At 41.5% G+C, this 14831-nt stretch overlaps 1 protein-coding gene across 31 annotated transcripts in view; it reads left to right on the top strand.

Moving 5' to 3' along the window:
- Positions 1-7067: 7067 nt before the first annotated feature.
- Positions 7068-14831, top strand: part of ARPP21 (cAMP regulated phosphoprotein 21) — a 141693-nt gene continuing 133929 nt past the window's right edge. For 6 of the 31 annotated variants that reach the window (XM_068203381.1, XM_068203436.1, XM_068203452.1 and 3 more), the window contains exon 1: positions 9117-9624. The gene's annotated coding sequence lies outside the window, so the exon portion shown is untranslated. Of the gene's footprint in view, positions 7203-9112; positions 9625-9914; positions 10162-10278; positions 10303-10925; positions 11084-11228; positions 11496-14831 lie in introns of those variants that run through there. The other 25 variants (XM_068203392.1, XM_068203460.1, XM_068203353.1 and 22 more) reach the window with 17 other exon arrangements.

Raw genomic sequence — 14831 nt, forward strand, 5'->3', positions numbered from 1 at the left:
CATCTGATACTTGTTAAATATCTGCCAGGAGCCTGCCTGCCCTCTAAAGCTCAGCTTCTGGCTATGGATTTATAGAAATAATAGGAGTGTTTTATACTTTTTTCTTCATAATATACTCCTAATAATTTTTGTAACATACACAGCATGCAAAACAACATTAAAGAGATTGGAAGAACTGATTTTCAATTAATCTGAGTTTGTTTTTTCTTTTTTAAACTACAAAACGTTCTCTGATGTTAGGGAGCTTCATAATTCAAATTGCTGATGAGTAGCAGTCTTGAAATGAGAGCTTAAATGAAGATAGTAGGATGATTATGTAGCTTGCTCTGTGGACCTTGGATCAGGCCCTGGGAAAATTACAAGTTATTTGCTGTGTAGGGCCATACAGACCAAAGTATAGTTATAATCCCTCAGAGTTTTCATAAGGCTGAAGTTCCATTGTATGGTTGTATTGTACTGAACTTCCACAGAGTTATTTAATGCAATATGCTTCCTGGGTTTTTCATGACACTGGAAACTGATTAGACATTTAAAGTATATGGTATTAAAAAGAAAACAAACCAAATTTGGAAAAGAAAAGGCTTTTCTCACAACAAAGCAAATTTTCTTATCTGCAGCAGATCAGCAGTAGGATTTAATATAAAAACACATAGGTAAAGGGCTCTGACAAGTTAATCTTCATCATTCTAGGTGTCCCATACTTCCTTTAAATGAATATGTCATTCATAGCTGGATATCCATCAATTCATCCATGATAGGATGGGCTTGTGTCCCATTAGGAACTATATTCCTTGTATGTACTTGCATTGATACTGACTCCTGCTTCACTGACTTGGGAGAGGCACAAAAGGGAACTTCCTTGGTATGGCAGGAAATAATTTTTTTATATGTACAGGTTTCCCCCAGACGTAAGGTCAGGTTTACTAGCCAGCAAATGGAGTAAGAGTTGCCACACCTTTTAACTAACCTATTCTTTCTACCATGACTGTCAGTAAATTTACCTTTGGCTGCCAGAATCCAATTTCTGTTGGCAGCATAGGCATTGAGACATGTACAGCTTGTGCAGACTACAGCCTGTATCAGTACTTAGTGAGCTCTGAATTTCATTGCTAGACTGTTCAGTGCCCCCACAATGTCTTTCAAAGTCTTCTAGGCTCTGGTTTATTGTATTACCTTTGGCAGTCTGAAGTGCAGTAATTTATATTTGTCACAACTGCCCTTCAACTGGTGAGGTGTTGGTACAACCTTGGGCTTTTTTGTCTTGTCTTTTTTATGTCAGTGAGGGAGTCCAGTATTGTGAATAATTAAAACCCCGTAAGTAGTTGATCTTGGTGATACAGCATACCACACTAAATGTCTTATGTAAAAACCATATATTTTTACTTCTTCCCTCTCATTTGCTTGAACTATATTAAAAAATTATTGTCATGAAAAATTAAAGATGATAAGAATAACCATTATTATCCTGTTTACTACATGCAGCTGATGTAGAGATATTTAGCTTTCTCCTGAGGAATGGTTTGATGTATATTTGTTTTCAATTAAATTTGCATATGCCATTTTAAAGAGAAAGATACTTTATTTATCTCTCTATTTGTTTTCGCTAAGGAGGGAATAAAAGTTCCACATTCCCCCCACCCTTTCCTGCATCACTGCAGGAGCGCTCTGCATTGTGCATCATAAAGAGATTGGGAAGCTGGGTAATTAATCATGGGCTTTTATGTAATAGAAAGTTTAAAATTCATTAGCTTTATATCGGAGCGAGTGTTATGAGGGAGAACATGTTGTGAATGAGAGGGAGAGCCTTATAATTAAGGAAGTGTGTAAATAATAATGAAAGTCATTAGTGCCATTCAGTTTCTAAGAATGTCATAATGTAATTGGAGCATTAAAGTGAAATTTGCGATGACAAACATTAACGATACAAAAGAGAGAAAATGTGGTTATCTTTAGTTTGACAGATAATGTCAGCTTTCTTGCAAGGCCCAGATGGTGCACAAGAAAATGTTATGAACAGTTTTGTTTTAATATTTTTATGATGTGATATTTGGGGATACAATGTCACAAACACACAAGGAGGTTCACATTTGTGAACCAATAGTGCCTCTGAGTACTGAGTCCAATGCTGGAGCAATATGTAGGGAAGGTCTTGTCACTGATGCAAGACTGTTGTTGCAATAAAGGTGAGTTGCACTGTAGCACGTTATTATGTCAAGTTTTCTGTCTGTCTCTCTCTCTGGATATGCACTTTGAATCTTGCTCTCCTTTATATTAAAAAAAAAAAAAAAAGGAAAAAAAGAGAGAGGAGGAGGGAGAAAAGGAAGAAAATGATTTAACAATTATGCAGGAAATTATATGATGCTAAAATTGTACCATGTACTGCTCTTTCAATGAAGGGACTTTCTACAGTTATTGCACATTGCAAAGGCTATAATTTTAGGGCGTGAAAAAATGTAGATTCCAAACAAAGGAAAAATTAAATATGTCTAGTGGATAAGGCAAGGCGAAACAAAAAGAAGGCAGCTGGAGAAAATTTCAGGGAAAGTATTATTTTAAGGGAAGTGACTTAGAAATAACTATGCTTAAGACTCCAAGACCTGGAAAGCCCAAGACCTCAAAAGTATCTGTCTTTGTGTTCTGTCCATGAAGTATAGTGTTGGGGGATTTTCTACTGCCCCCATCACTTTGTGTCAAAAGACCTAATTTTTATGTAAGCAGCCATTTGTTCTTTACTGTCTCTTTTCTGCAGCCCAGCAGCCAACACAAAAGTTGATTCCAAGCATTGTGAAAATTGCTAAATTAATGCTAATTAATCTTATATTTGGTTGACAGTTTTAAGAATAGGAACACTGGTCCAAATGAGTGGAAGTGGAGAGGTGAGAGTGATTACATCAGCAGGATTTTAACCCATGCTCCTTGAAAAACCTCTAAGACTTCCAACTGTATGACAAAGGCCATTTTTTTCACCACTGACAGAACTTGAAAGGTTTTTTAGATGACATAGCAAGAATTATTCTCTGCATATTGTGGGGCTCGTGCTACTTTGGGATCTTTGAGTAGGATGGTTCAAAGTAGAGTCACACTAACTGTACCAAATTGCGGTGACATATCTGCCTTTTCTGGTCCTTTCTACTGAGGATGAACAAAACCAGTGCGATGATACGTAAACTGTGAAAAGAGGTTGCCTCCAGTAGTTTGTAAAGGGCTGTTTTAGGAAAGTGTGATTTAGCACTGGTTAGGCTTTTTTGTTCAGTTTGATTCATTTTGTTTAGGTTTTTATTCTGGTTTCTCCTGTTCTTTGGCACATCTGCGCACAATTTTGCATGTAAGGCACATCATGGCCTTAAAGGGGCCAAGTACTTAATTGCATTGTGAGGGGAATTGATCTGCCAGAAGATTCTCTTACTCTCCTGACTCTGTTGTGGAGGGTACCCTCACCTCCTCTTGAAAAAGGTTCATGGCCAATGTTTGTTGTTTGCTGCTTCTCTCACTGGATGAGTAAATAGAGTGTGAGCCTCAGAGCATATACTGCAGTGATGTAGGGTGGGCAGTAGGTAAGCAGCACATCCAGGTTACACAGACACTGTGGCCAGGATCCTTTCTTGAGATTCTCATGGGAGAAGATAAATATTATTCTTAAAAATTTTAAACGAAAACTGAAAAATGGTATCTGGTTGAAGAGAACTTGTGAAAAATACCTGCAAGGTAGGTCCAGGCCTCATGTAAATTGGGAGCCATCTGTTAAGCTCCTACATTTAAAACATGCATTTCAGAGAAGACTAGACCTTCTAGAAGCAAAGGTTAAGAGGGCACCATGTTAAGGGGAATTTCAAATAGAGAAGTTAGTGTCAGTGAGTACTCAGAGTTCCATGAGCTGATTGTCACAGCAAATCTTCCTTTTTTCACCTCCAAATCATTTGACAACTTCATTCTCTAGGTTTTCATATGGTAGCTGGGGTGATGATCTTCTCTAAAATATACATGGTTTTGAGGGTTAAAGCAAGCCTACAACTCCACAAGCATGTTTTAATGCTACTCTTAATATTGCTCTGGCAGGATTTTTATAAGGTAAGTGTGGATTCCTGTCAAAATTGTTTTTTTCTTCTTTCCCCCTCTCTATCATTACTGGATCCACTTGCTTTCCCATGAAGTTGCCTGGTCCCTTGGCTTCCTTTCTTCCAGGATACCTTAAGGGCAGATGTAGGTCTGTAATGTTTTAGCAGTGAGAAAGACACCATGCACCTGTGTTTAAAGCCTCTATTACCCACATCTTATTGTGGTAGCTGAAAATTGTCACCAAAGCTTGTCTGCTGGCCAGGTGTGCTGGCAGGTAACCTATGCTTTTATACTTTGCTTTAGAGAAAGGGCAGCAATAAAGATTTTTCTTAGTAAGATCTCGATGGGAAGCTGCTTTGTGCCAGTAGAAGTTGTTCGTGACTCTTATGGCTCCTACACCAAGGGCTGCAACTACTCTCTTTCTCACAGATGCTGTGTTTGTCATATGGCTCCTTAGAGCTACTTGTATTTGTGAGCCAAGCAGTTCCTGGGCTCTTAGGTGACCCTGAACCGTTGGATTATTAAAGCTCATAAATCCTATTGAAAGTGTTTGGAATTTCCTCAGCCTGATTTCTTCCCTACAGTAGTCTAATATGTGGAGGTAGTGCACATTCTCTACAATGAATCACAGATCTCAAGATAACCAGATCACTGCATTCCCTGCCTGGGACTCTCCCTCCTCCTCTTTTTCTCACCATTTTCTCTCTGGCCCATTCTAACACCACAGTTCACAACACTCTAGCTGACTCTCTACTTACTACTCTTTCTCTTACTCACCACTGCATGTTTTGTAACTTTGTTCTATCGTGCATGCCACACATACATATTCTAAAAAGTACTACTATGCTAAGTTTTTATATCAGAGATGTGTTTCTCTCCGGTGCAACTGAGAGCTGCTGATGAGCCCTTTCTGTGATCACTGGATTACTTTAGAACATCCTTTTTTGAGCTGCCAGCCACTCATCAGCCCATGAAACAGGCCACTGCTCCTCCTACACTGTGACCTGAAAGTTTGCTAGTCCTCCTGCCTGTAGACATAAATTAAAGAAACGGCTACAGCAGGAGAGACAATGTGGACAAATGCTAGCTGTAAAAGACAGAGTTCAAATTCCTGCTCATCTTCTTCTGAAAGTCACAGCTGAGCAGTACTGCAGAAGCTACAGTTTCCGGTCTTAGGGGGGATCAGGCAACTTTTTTTTTGTGTGGGGTGAGGAACTCCACACTGTAATCTCCTTTTCAAGATACACAGATATGGCACATCAAACACATCGGGATTTCCAAAAGAAACTAAGAGGGGATTTGAAATGTCAAATACAAAGAAATGATTCTTTGCTTTCGGGGGGGAAAAGAAAAGCTGCTTCAGCCCCTCTAGCAACAGATAATATTTTTAAAGGGTTGTTCATTGATCTTTCTCCAAAGAAAGAATCTGAGATTTAGGTACCTGATCTTAATCCTAATGAAATCCATTGCAAAATTCTTACTGAGTTCATTGGGAAGAGCATAAAGCTTCATTTTTTTTGTCAAGTCTGAGATACCAGTATATGCTTTACACAAATTGCTTGGGTAATTTTCCTTTACTTGAGATGCTGTAGGTGAAAAAATATTTCAGCTCTTCCTGAGAAGTATTTAAAACTGGAGCAATTTGGCTATATTTACATATTGTAAAGTGCCATTTTAAACAGATGTGCTATATTTTTAAGTCCCTCTGCAAATTATGCATGATTAATTTGTTTGTAACATGTAGGACATAAAAGTGGAAAGACGTTTAAAAATAAATAAAACCCCTAAAACTGATCTCTTTCACGTAAGATTATGATAAAATACATCAATAGTTAACTTATCTTACTGTTGTGCCTCAAAATGAATCAGTCCATATCTCCATAACACGACAGACTTTATATGTTAAAGGGCTTTTCTTAACTAAGAAGTGACTTGAAGCAGCAGAAATGTGCAACCAGTTGTGCAAGATTTCATTAATTTATTTAGTAACACCACATGCCTTCTCTCCAGATTCCTATCTGTGATTGCAGAACTGCAAGAAGCTCTGTATATTTTTCTGACATCTCATACTTCCAGTCTGATACTGAGTTTTGAGAGCCCAGTAAGGTTTTCTTGATTTCTAAGTGAAACTGAGATATCATAGCTAAAAAGTATGCTTGCAGTGAACAGGTAATATAATATGTTGTCATGCTTTGGAAATACCTTGAGCTGAGGCATTTGGTGTTGTCTGTAGGAATTTTGTGTACATAGAGTTCATGTGTGCTTCACCTCTATATGTTGGTTCTATTGCACAAGGGCCCTCAGCAATACCAGAATCCTAGAAAGCCTGGATTAAAGCTGGTTAATTGGTTAGATGTTTTGCTCAAGAAAGCACTTAGTGAAATAGGTCTTGTGTCTTTTTTTCCCCCCTTTACCCTCAAAATTTGATCATGTAACAGACAGACAAAGGTGTCAGAAGTTTGAAGAGTTGATCTCGTTCTGTTTCTGCCTAAAAACACAGCTTCTGCTGTGTTCATGAAAGCTCTGACTTTCATGAAGATTAAATGGACAATTATCCCTGTCCATGTTTACAGCTCAGGACAGGCAGCAGCAAGTCATTGCCATGGATTGCCATCTCTTCAATATTTTGATTGTACAATGATTGTGATTTTTCTTTCTACAAAATCCTGAAGAAAGGGATGTAGGCTGCGTATTCTGTCAGATTAGTATCTGACTGAGAAGGTCTGAGGTGAATTCTTAACAAAGGAAGGCAATTTCACTTATTGTCACATGCTGTGCTTGATGCTACTCAACATTCTAAGTTGAAAAACTACATTACGTGACACTGGAGTGATACTGGGTTTTTTCCTGATTATTTCCACTGGTGTTGCTGTAGCTGGCATCTTTTAGCATTTGGTAACTTGCTCCAGGCACATGCAGCCTTGTAGGAGAGGGTGGAATGAACTGCCAGACTACAGCTTGGATTAATTTTTATCTTCTTACAGATCTGATGTATAGTTTTGGCTCTTCCCACTCTGAAGACACTCTAGTATCTCAACAGTGGGAGACAAGCTGTGGACACGTGGCTGTTTTACATGTGCATGGTGTCTAGTGACTGGAGTAACCTTCTGAAACGTTCACTACTCTCGTCCCCTTCCCTTCTGGAGGTGAGTTTCAAGGCATTTAGTGAAGGCATGAGTAAGTACTGCTTTTGTGTCCTGGTGCAGAGTACATTTTCTCCCTTCTCTGGGTACCCTGCTTGGGAGTAATGGAATGATGGGCAGCAGCCAGGTGAGGCCCTCTCCATTTCACTGTAAGTTCAGAATAATTTTGATAACCATCTTGGAAAATTAACAATCTTGGTCCATTGTTGAGATGGCTGCAACATCAAATGGCAAAAAGCAAAGAACTGGTCCTTGCCCTGTCACCAGGTGTAGCACATGAGTGCCATTTATAGCCTCTCTGCTGGTCTTTTTGCTTTCAACTGGAACCTGTAGCACAGTGTTAAAGGGAATATGTTAAACAATGAAATTAAAAGTAGATGGAGCTGCACGTGGCCATCCTAGGAGGAAACCACATCAGGAGGTACATTAGCAGAACAGGTTTTGGTGCGCCTGGATGAATGCCTCTGATCACTTGAAGTGTGCACCAAGAGCTGGCTAATGCACACCCTGTTGTGGCTCATCACTCACTGTATTCTTCCAGTCTGATTCCATTCAGCAGTCCCCAGTAAAAGCAGGTGTTTGCTTCTGAGGGGAAAGAGGTGTTCCAGGGGTGCAAGGATAATACCTGCTAAAGCAAACATTTCCCTGCAACACTCCCCCGGCCTTTTGTATATTTGTCCATATTTACTGGTACGCAAGTTCTGCTACATTCATTAACCATGGTAAACTGTTTTCTCTAACTAGGGCTTTCTGAAAGCACATCATGAAAGAAGTGCATTTTTAACTGTGTATTTTAAATAAGAATTGTCTGTCTGTGGGAGTTGGGTTATTTGTATCACTGTAGACAGAAATGATCTCTGTATTTCATAGGACCTTGCTGCTTTGTACTTATCGACTGTTTATTTTTCATCCATAGGATTACTAATTGCAGCTAGTACCAGACACTTCTGTCTCCTTTCAGGTTATTGTAGTAGAGGGCATTGTACCAGATGCATGGTTATTCACAGACATGCATTTCCAGCAGCTGAGTTGCTGGATCTGCTATAAATGATCTATGGCAATTACATTTGGCGTTGTACAGCTATAATTTTACTGCACATTAATAGCCACCTAGCAAAGAGGTAAATGCCCTTTTCTCGGCTGGGTGCAGAATGAATGCCTGGATGTATTCAATTGCGTAAAACGAGGCCCGGGTTTTAAATGCATAGCAGCAGTTTCATGTATCGGAAACGCGTGTGCTGGTGAATTGCCTGTTTCCCTCTGCCTTGATGGTGTGCAGCAAGGCTCCCAGGGAAACATCATAAGCCAGATCCTAGAGACATGCTGGGCAGGGGAGGGGGAAGGGGATCATGTGCCCCATTTTTAGTGGCTCATCTGCTACCACCCAAAATCTGCTGCAGTCTTTTTTTTTTTTTTTTGGTTTTTTTTTTTTTTTTTTTTTACCCCTTTCAGCAGCTCGGCTGATCAGCCTGAAGGCTGTCAGGTTTCACCAGCAAAAATAATAACTAAAACCACCCTCCCTAGACCCTTCACTTAAAGACGTCCTCTGGAGTCAAGGCCCATTTCCTTCCCTCTTTATTTTTCTTGGGGGTCGTATATCGGGGGCGACAGGGAGTGGGTGGCAGCAAATAACAAGGAATCGGAGGGGATTAACGAGCTTTCTCCTTATTAGCCCCGCTCGGGTGCTTTGTCTCTCTGCTCTTGGCTGAGGATGGGCTGACGGGGAGGGCTTGAGAGAGGGAGGGAAACAATGTGACTGGAGGGGTCGGCATGCGGGAAGCCACAGGCGCACAGACAGACACCGGCCCGGGCGGACATCTCCGGGCCGTGCGCGGTGCCGGGTGGGCTGAGGGCGGGCAGCGCAATGGCGCCGGGGCCAGCGGGTCCTGTGCGGCAGCCGGGGCAGCGGCGCTGAGCGCAGCGAGCGCGGAGCCGGCGAGCGGTGGAGCCGGAGCGCGGCGCTGCCTGCGGTCCGGGGCGCACCACGCTGCGTGGGCGGGGAGAGAGAGAAAGGCAGAGGGAGAGACTCGCAGACAGACAGTACAGCCCGGGAGCGCGGCAGATAAAGGACGGAGGACAGGGAGAGAGGAGCGAGCCAGAAGGGGATCCAGGCAGGCACCGAGAGCGGACAGGCAGAGGCGGGCGGAGCGGCGGACCGGGCCAGGACAGGAGGCGGCCGGCGGGTCGGGCGGTGCCGCCGCGGCCACCGCGCCCACCGCGCCCGGCCAGCAGCGCGGCGCGGCGGCGGATCTCCTCCCGCGGCGGAGGCGGAGGAAGAGACCATGTCTTTCAGGAAGACAGTCACTGTACTGTAACAGCAGCGTATCCGCAGCAAAATAAACAAACCGGCCAACCAAAAATACCAAACAAACAAAAATAGCCCGAGCCGCCAAGACGCTGGGGGCAGATCCCGTTTGCAGGCAAGGTAAAAAAAAAAAAAAAAAAAAAAAAAAAAAAAAAAAAAAAAAAGGAACGAAAAAAACTAAAAACAAAACCCAAGGAAGCCAAAGCAGAATCTGTCGACATTTGTATGGCGTGATGTTCTTTGTTGTCGCGATTTTTTTCTTGTCTATTTTTTTTTTTCTTCCAGCATGTGTTTTCTGTCATTTCGTTGAAGTCATTCGCCCCATCCCCCCTCCACCCCCCCCTCCCCCACCCCGCCACCCCTCCCCGTGATCTTTTAATTTTTGAGGTCAGGGCGGCTGGAGCATGTGGAGTGGAGAGAGGGAGAAACAGGAGCTGTGTATGGAATCGGGGCTTGCCTTTATTGCGTGCAATGGGCAATTATTAATAGCGGCTGCAGGATTCCGGCTCTAAGATGTGGTATTTACTAGAGGGGGAGGGAAAAGAAAAGGAAAAAAAGGGTGTCGCTCGTAGTGCGGCGGGGCAGGATGCTATCGGTGCTGGAGCCGGCGCCTCGCACGGGACTGCGGAGCGGCAGCGTAGCGGTGCTGACAGCCAGGTAGGGCGGGAAGGGCTCGGCGCGATCGCGGGGCCGCCTGCCCCGCGGAGGGCGGCGGCTTCCCAAAGTTTCGGCCGCCCGGCGGTCATCGCCAGAGGCGCTGCCGGCGGGAGCAGAGGCGGGTCGGGGTCGGGCGCGGAGGTGAGGTGGCCGGTGGTCGGGAGCCGGGCTGGGGCAGGGGAGACGAGCGCCTGCGAGGGGGGGTCTGCGGGGGGAGATCGCCCTCCTCCTAGCCGTCATTTTAGCTAAAATGGATCAAACTCTTAAGAAAATCGGAACTTTTACTCGCTGATTTGTGAACAGCATCGCGGGATCCGCTTTCAAAGCCGTGTTAGCTGGAGGGCAAGTCTGGGGTGCTTGGAGTGGCATTGTTCTTAAGGGTGGCGACGTGAGGGCAACAGATTTACTTGATGCTTCCTTAACATCTCTTTCTGCATGCAGTGGAGGAGCATCACAGTCCAGGTGTTACAGCCGTATTGTTAGGTGTCCCGTTTTCACAAAAAGCAGTTCATGTTACTCCGCTTGGTGTATTCTGCCTACTTGTCTGTGCGTCTCAAACGATATCGCTTGTAAATCTAACCACAACGTGCTCATCTAGCGCAGCCATTGCGCAGCCTTGTTTAATTGCTCTTATTTATTTTGCCTTCATTTACCGCGTCAGCCAGCGGGGGGAACACGCTCCGATTCCGGGTGCATTTTTACGTGCTAGGTGTGTCTCTGCGCTTCCAGGTGTGTGCGGTTTTGCTTAAAACTCATCCCGCCGCCGTGTGACATCGCTGTAAATGTGCCGGGAGGGGAAACAAAAGCATTAGAGAGCGACACAAGTGTCTGTGCATCACCTGTTTGACTTCTCTGCCATTGCAATGCTGAGCCAGATGCATGCCCGGTGCGCGTTCTTCTAAATGGCATATGCACATTTTAGGCAAGTACAAAGCAATTGAAGCTGAGGGTAAAGGGGAGGGGGTAAAAAAAGAAAACCAACCAAACCAAAACCTTACTGTAAACTGATCTGCAACTTTTGGAATCGCATAATTTAACTGCACGCTGATTTTGTTTTAGCAGTCTTCGTCACGGATCGAGGCAAGTTTGTGTGCACAATTGGGCTTGAAAATTGCTAATCTCGCACTGACTTTGCCTCTCAGTTCCCAGCTGGGCATGGTTACCTTGAGAGCTGTGGTATCAGCACTGTCAGAGCATGCTCCGGTGGGGAGATCGGGTGTGTTCTATTTTTAATACTATTTAATGAAGATGCTTCTCACTCTGCAATATACGAAGCATAATGGAAGAGCAGAGCGATGATTGGTTATGGATACTGGAAAAGGAAAAATGCAAAGGTAAAAATGGAAATCCCTCAAATATTTCTATTACATTAATGAAAGAAAATGCAGCTGTGCAGAAAGGGGATTGATTAGCTCATTTTAAGCTGAAGAGTTTTGTGGTGTATAGAAGGCTTTTTTAAAAAGTTCTATTAAAAAGTTCTATGGAGCAAACTAGATAGATTACTTTGTGCTATTGGTAAATCTTATTGTATGTGGGCATGCTTAAGTTGAAGAATATGCTATTTTAATTTTTTTTTTAAATAGTGAAGTATCTTGCAGTGGAGTAGCGCTAAGGAACACTTTAAATATTTAATTATTTTCTTGTGATAACCAAGTTTAATGATTAGCTCTATTTACATGCTTATTGGTAGACTCCTTAAGCAGGAGTTTTGAGTTTTTATTCCTTGCACTTAAAAATAAATTCAGTTGATATTAAAAATCATTGTTGCATGCAATGCTCACAGAATGCAACTGGCTGTAAATCTCTTGTGTAAAGGAAAATACACATAGATAAGTACAGTGTATGCCTCTTGGCGAGATACATGGAGATACTTTTGAAAACTGCCCTGTTATGTTCAGTGTACTTGTAGTCAAAAATGTGTTTATTAGCTATTTGCAAGAATCCACACACTTAGAATCATGTAGAGAAACTCGCTTTGATTAAAGATGTCTTCTGTAAAACAACTGTATTTTCTCTGTGTTGTCTGCAGTTTTACAGGATGGTGGTCTAAGAAACAGCTGAGTACCCCTCCTGCAAAATCCTTTTTGAAGCAATTATTTCTTTCTGCTATGTGCTAGTCATTTTGACTACCCCTGGGCTAAGTGTGCAAGTGAGGATTGCTCAGAGAAGTGTTACACCACATCGTACCCATGAAGGAAAAATTACATAATAGTGATAGAAGAAATTCAAAGAGATTTTTAACACAGGTGTAATTATAGTTCTCAGAGAGGGCAAAAACAGGGCAAAAGTAACTTTGAAGCTTCATTCTGTTGGAGTAAATCTGTTGGCCAAATCATGTTTTCCTGATGGTGCTACTTTTCCTGTGGGCTTTACTGGGGTTATTTGCATGATTACAGTAACTAGACTTGGCCTGAGAAATCACTGTTATTAAACAGAATTTTCAGGGAGTACATAAAAGAAACCTAAGAAGTTGTAAAATCTGCTGCACTCTTGACTTCCTCACAGGTTATGATTTTGAATAACTAACTTCAAACTTGGAATGAATAGGAGGGAGGAAAAGTGTACTAATTCTAGGTTGGCTTACTTACAGTCTGTCTTGATTCCTGTAGGCATTGGTCTTGCTGCAGTCAGTGGGAGCTTTAAAATTGGCTCCATGGTTTAATCATTGCTAAAGACAGACTCCGGGACAAATTTTCAGCATCTGTAAATTAATGCAGTTTCATTGGTCTTAAAAACAGTGTAGACTTACACTAGCTGATGATAACATCTCTCTGCTTATAACATACAAGATCTGTAACTTGCATTGAACAGTATTATCAATTTTGTTGGCATTCATTTCAGAGTAGGAAAATTATTTTGGCAGATTGGAAAATCCTTGTTTATAGGACTACTCACAAATGAGCGGCTTGATCCAGTGACTGCTCCCAGCTTAATTTCCTTGATAAGTTTTAAAGCTAGATGTGTGTAAGCTACATGATTATTTAAAGGAAATACTATTCACGTTAAGTAATCTCTTTTCAAAAATATTGTTACAGATTGGCCAGTTGAGAAGTAATGTAACTACCATGCAATAAACTTGCAAAATCCATTTGTCCCCTGCTTATTCATTTATTAGATTTGAAGTTCTGTATTAATGTTCTTAGCAGGTAGTAAGTCAAGCAAATGGGTCCCTTTTTCTTCTAGAAGATTGAAACATTCATCAAACAAGTAATACATGGCAAAGACTCTGTACATTCCAATGGAGAGCACTTGGTTCTGAAGGTTTAAAATATTCTGTATGAATATCTGTGAGGTAACATGCATTTCTAGGATACATTCTATTTTGATGACAAACTGCAATCCAGGTAAGTTAGACTTTCCCTAATTAAAGTTGGGCAAATTGAATTGCAGATAAATTATGCACACCATGTGAGGTCATACATCTAGTTTTTGACAGTCATCAAGTGAGACCTATTCTGGTCTCCAGGTTTGTAACTGGGTCACCCCTGGATTGTAAATTTCCCTGAATAATTGCTGGTGTTTGTTTTCTAATTTTTCCACTTGATACATGAAATGCTGACTTTCAGAAACATGTCGATGTAAATAAGTTTACGTGCTTGTTTGTTACTATCACAGTATTTTATTTTTACATAGTAATTTAATGGTAAGTCCTTCTAACAAGGAAGTAACTTCAGAACAAGTGCAAATAATGACTCATCTCTGGTTTGTTTTGATTTTTTTTAATAAATTAAACCTGCCTATGAATTCATGTAGACATACTGCTTACTGTTTGTGGACAGAGTAGGTTTTTCTTGGGGTCTTTCTTAAGAAGGAGGCTTAAACCCAAATCGGAAGAACAGCCACTATAGCTTGCACGAGTATGCTGGTTTTCACAGAGACGCAGTTTATTAGAGAAATAAAAAAGACAATATGCCATAAAACTACAATACTTTCAGTTTTAATTTAAACTAATTTTTTAGTAAATAACATCTACGATGGATTCTTTCCAATTTCTCATTTCTCACTGAAGGTCCAGACTGCTTAGTTGTAGGACTTTACAGCTGCTTAGATGTTTGAAGTGACTCTAGTCTTAGGCTTCATGTGTTCTCATATGTTGGTTTTACAGTAGACAAGTTGTATAATTGGGTAAATTTAATTTCCTTAGCTTATTTTAGTTTAGGAGAGCACATGAATAATCTGTATTAACGCTTAATGTGTGACATAAGCAGTCCAAAGTTACGAATGGGATTGATTCCAGGGGAGGAGCACTGGAGCTCTGTTACCTTTTGGGGAAATACCCCATGCAAACAAGTCCATAATGTCCTGCCACTGCTGCCCTCTTCCATGTGGTAGTAATGTTGCCGGTATTTACTACTTCTTTTTCATTGTTGGTAGTTTCCAGGCTTTCAGGTAATCCACTTCTTTTTGGTTCCTTGGAAAAAGTTGTTGTGGAAAAGGTCTCCTTTCATTCAAATGCACAATTTTTTAGTCACATAGTGGGATCTTTAAACTCTCTTCGATCATTCTAGAGTCCTAAATAGGTAATGAGCTGTTATATGAAAATGATATATTGCTTTTTTCCCTGGCTATTGCACGTAAATTTCCTGTTACTGAGAGGAAAAAGCAGACTAAATACAGAGAGAAGTACATAAACAAGAAGTAAACGAAATTGCTTTTTACAGGAGTGAGTT

The sequence above is a fragment of the Anomalospiza imberbis genome, chromosome 1 (genome assembly GCF_031753505.1).
Source record: "Anomalospiza imberbis isolate Cuckoo-Finch-1a 21T00152 chromosome 1, ASM3175350v1, whole genome shotgun sequence".
NCBI classification, from domain to species: Eukaryota; Metazoa; Chordata; class Aves; order Passeriformes; family Viduidae; genus Anomalospiza; species Anomalospiza imberbis.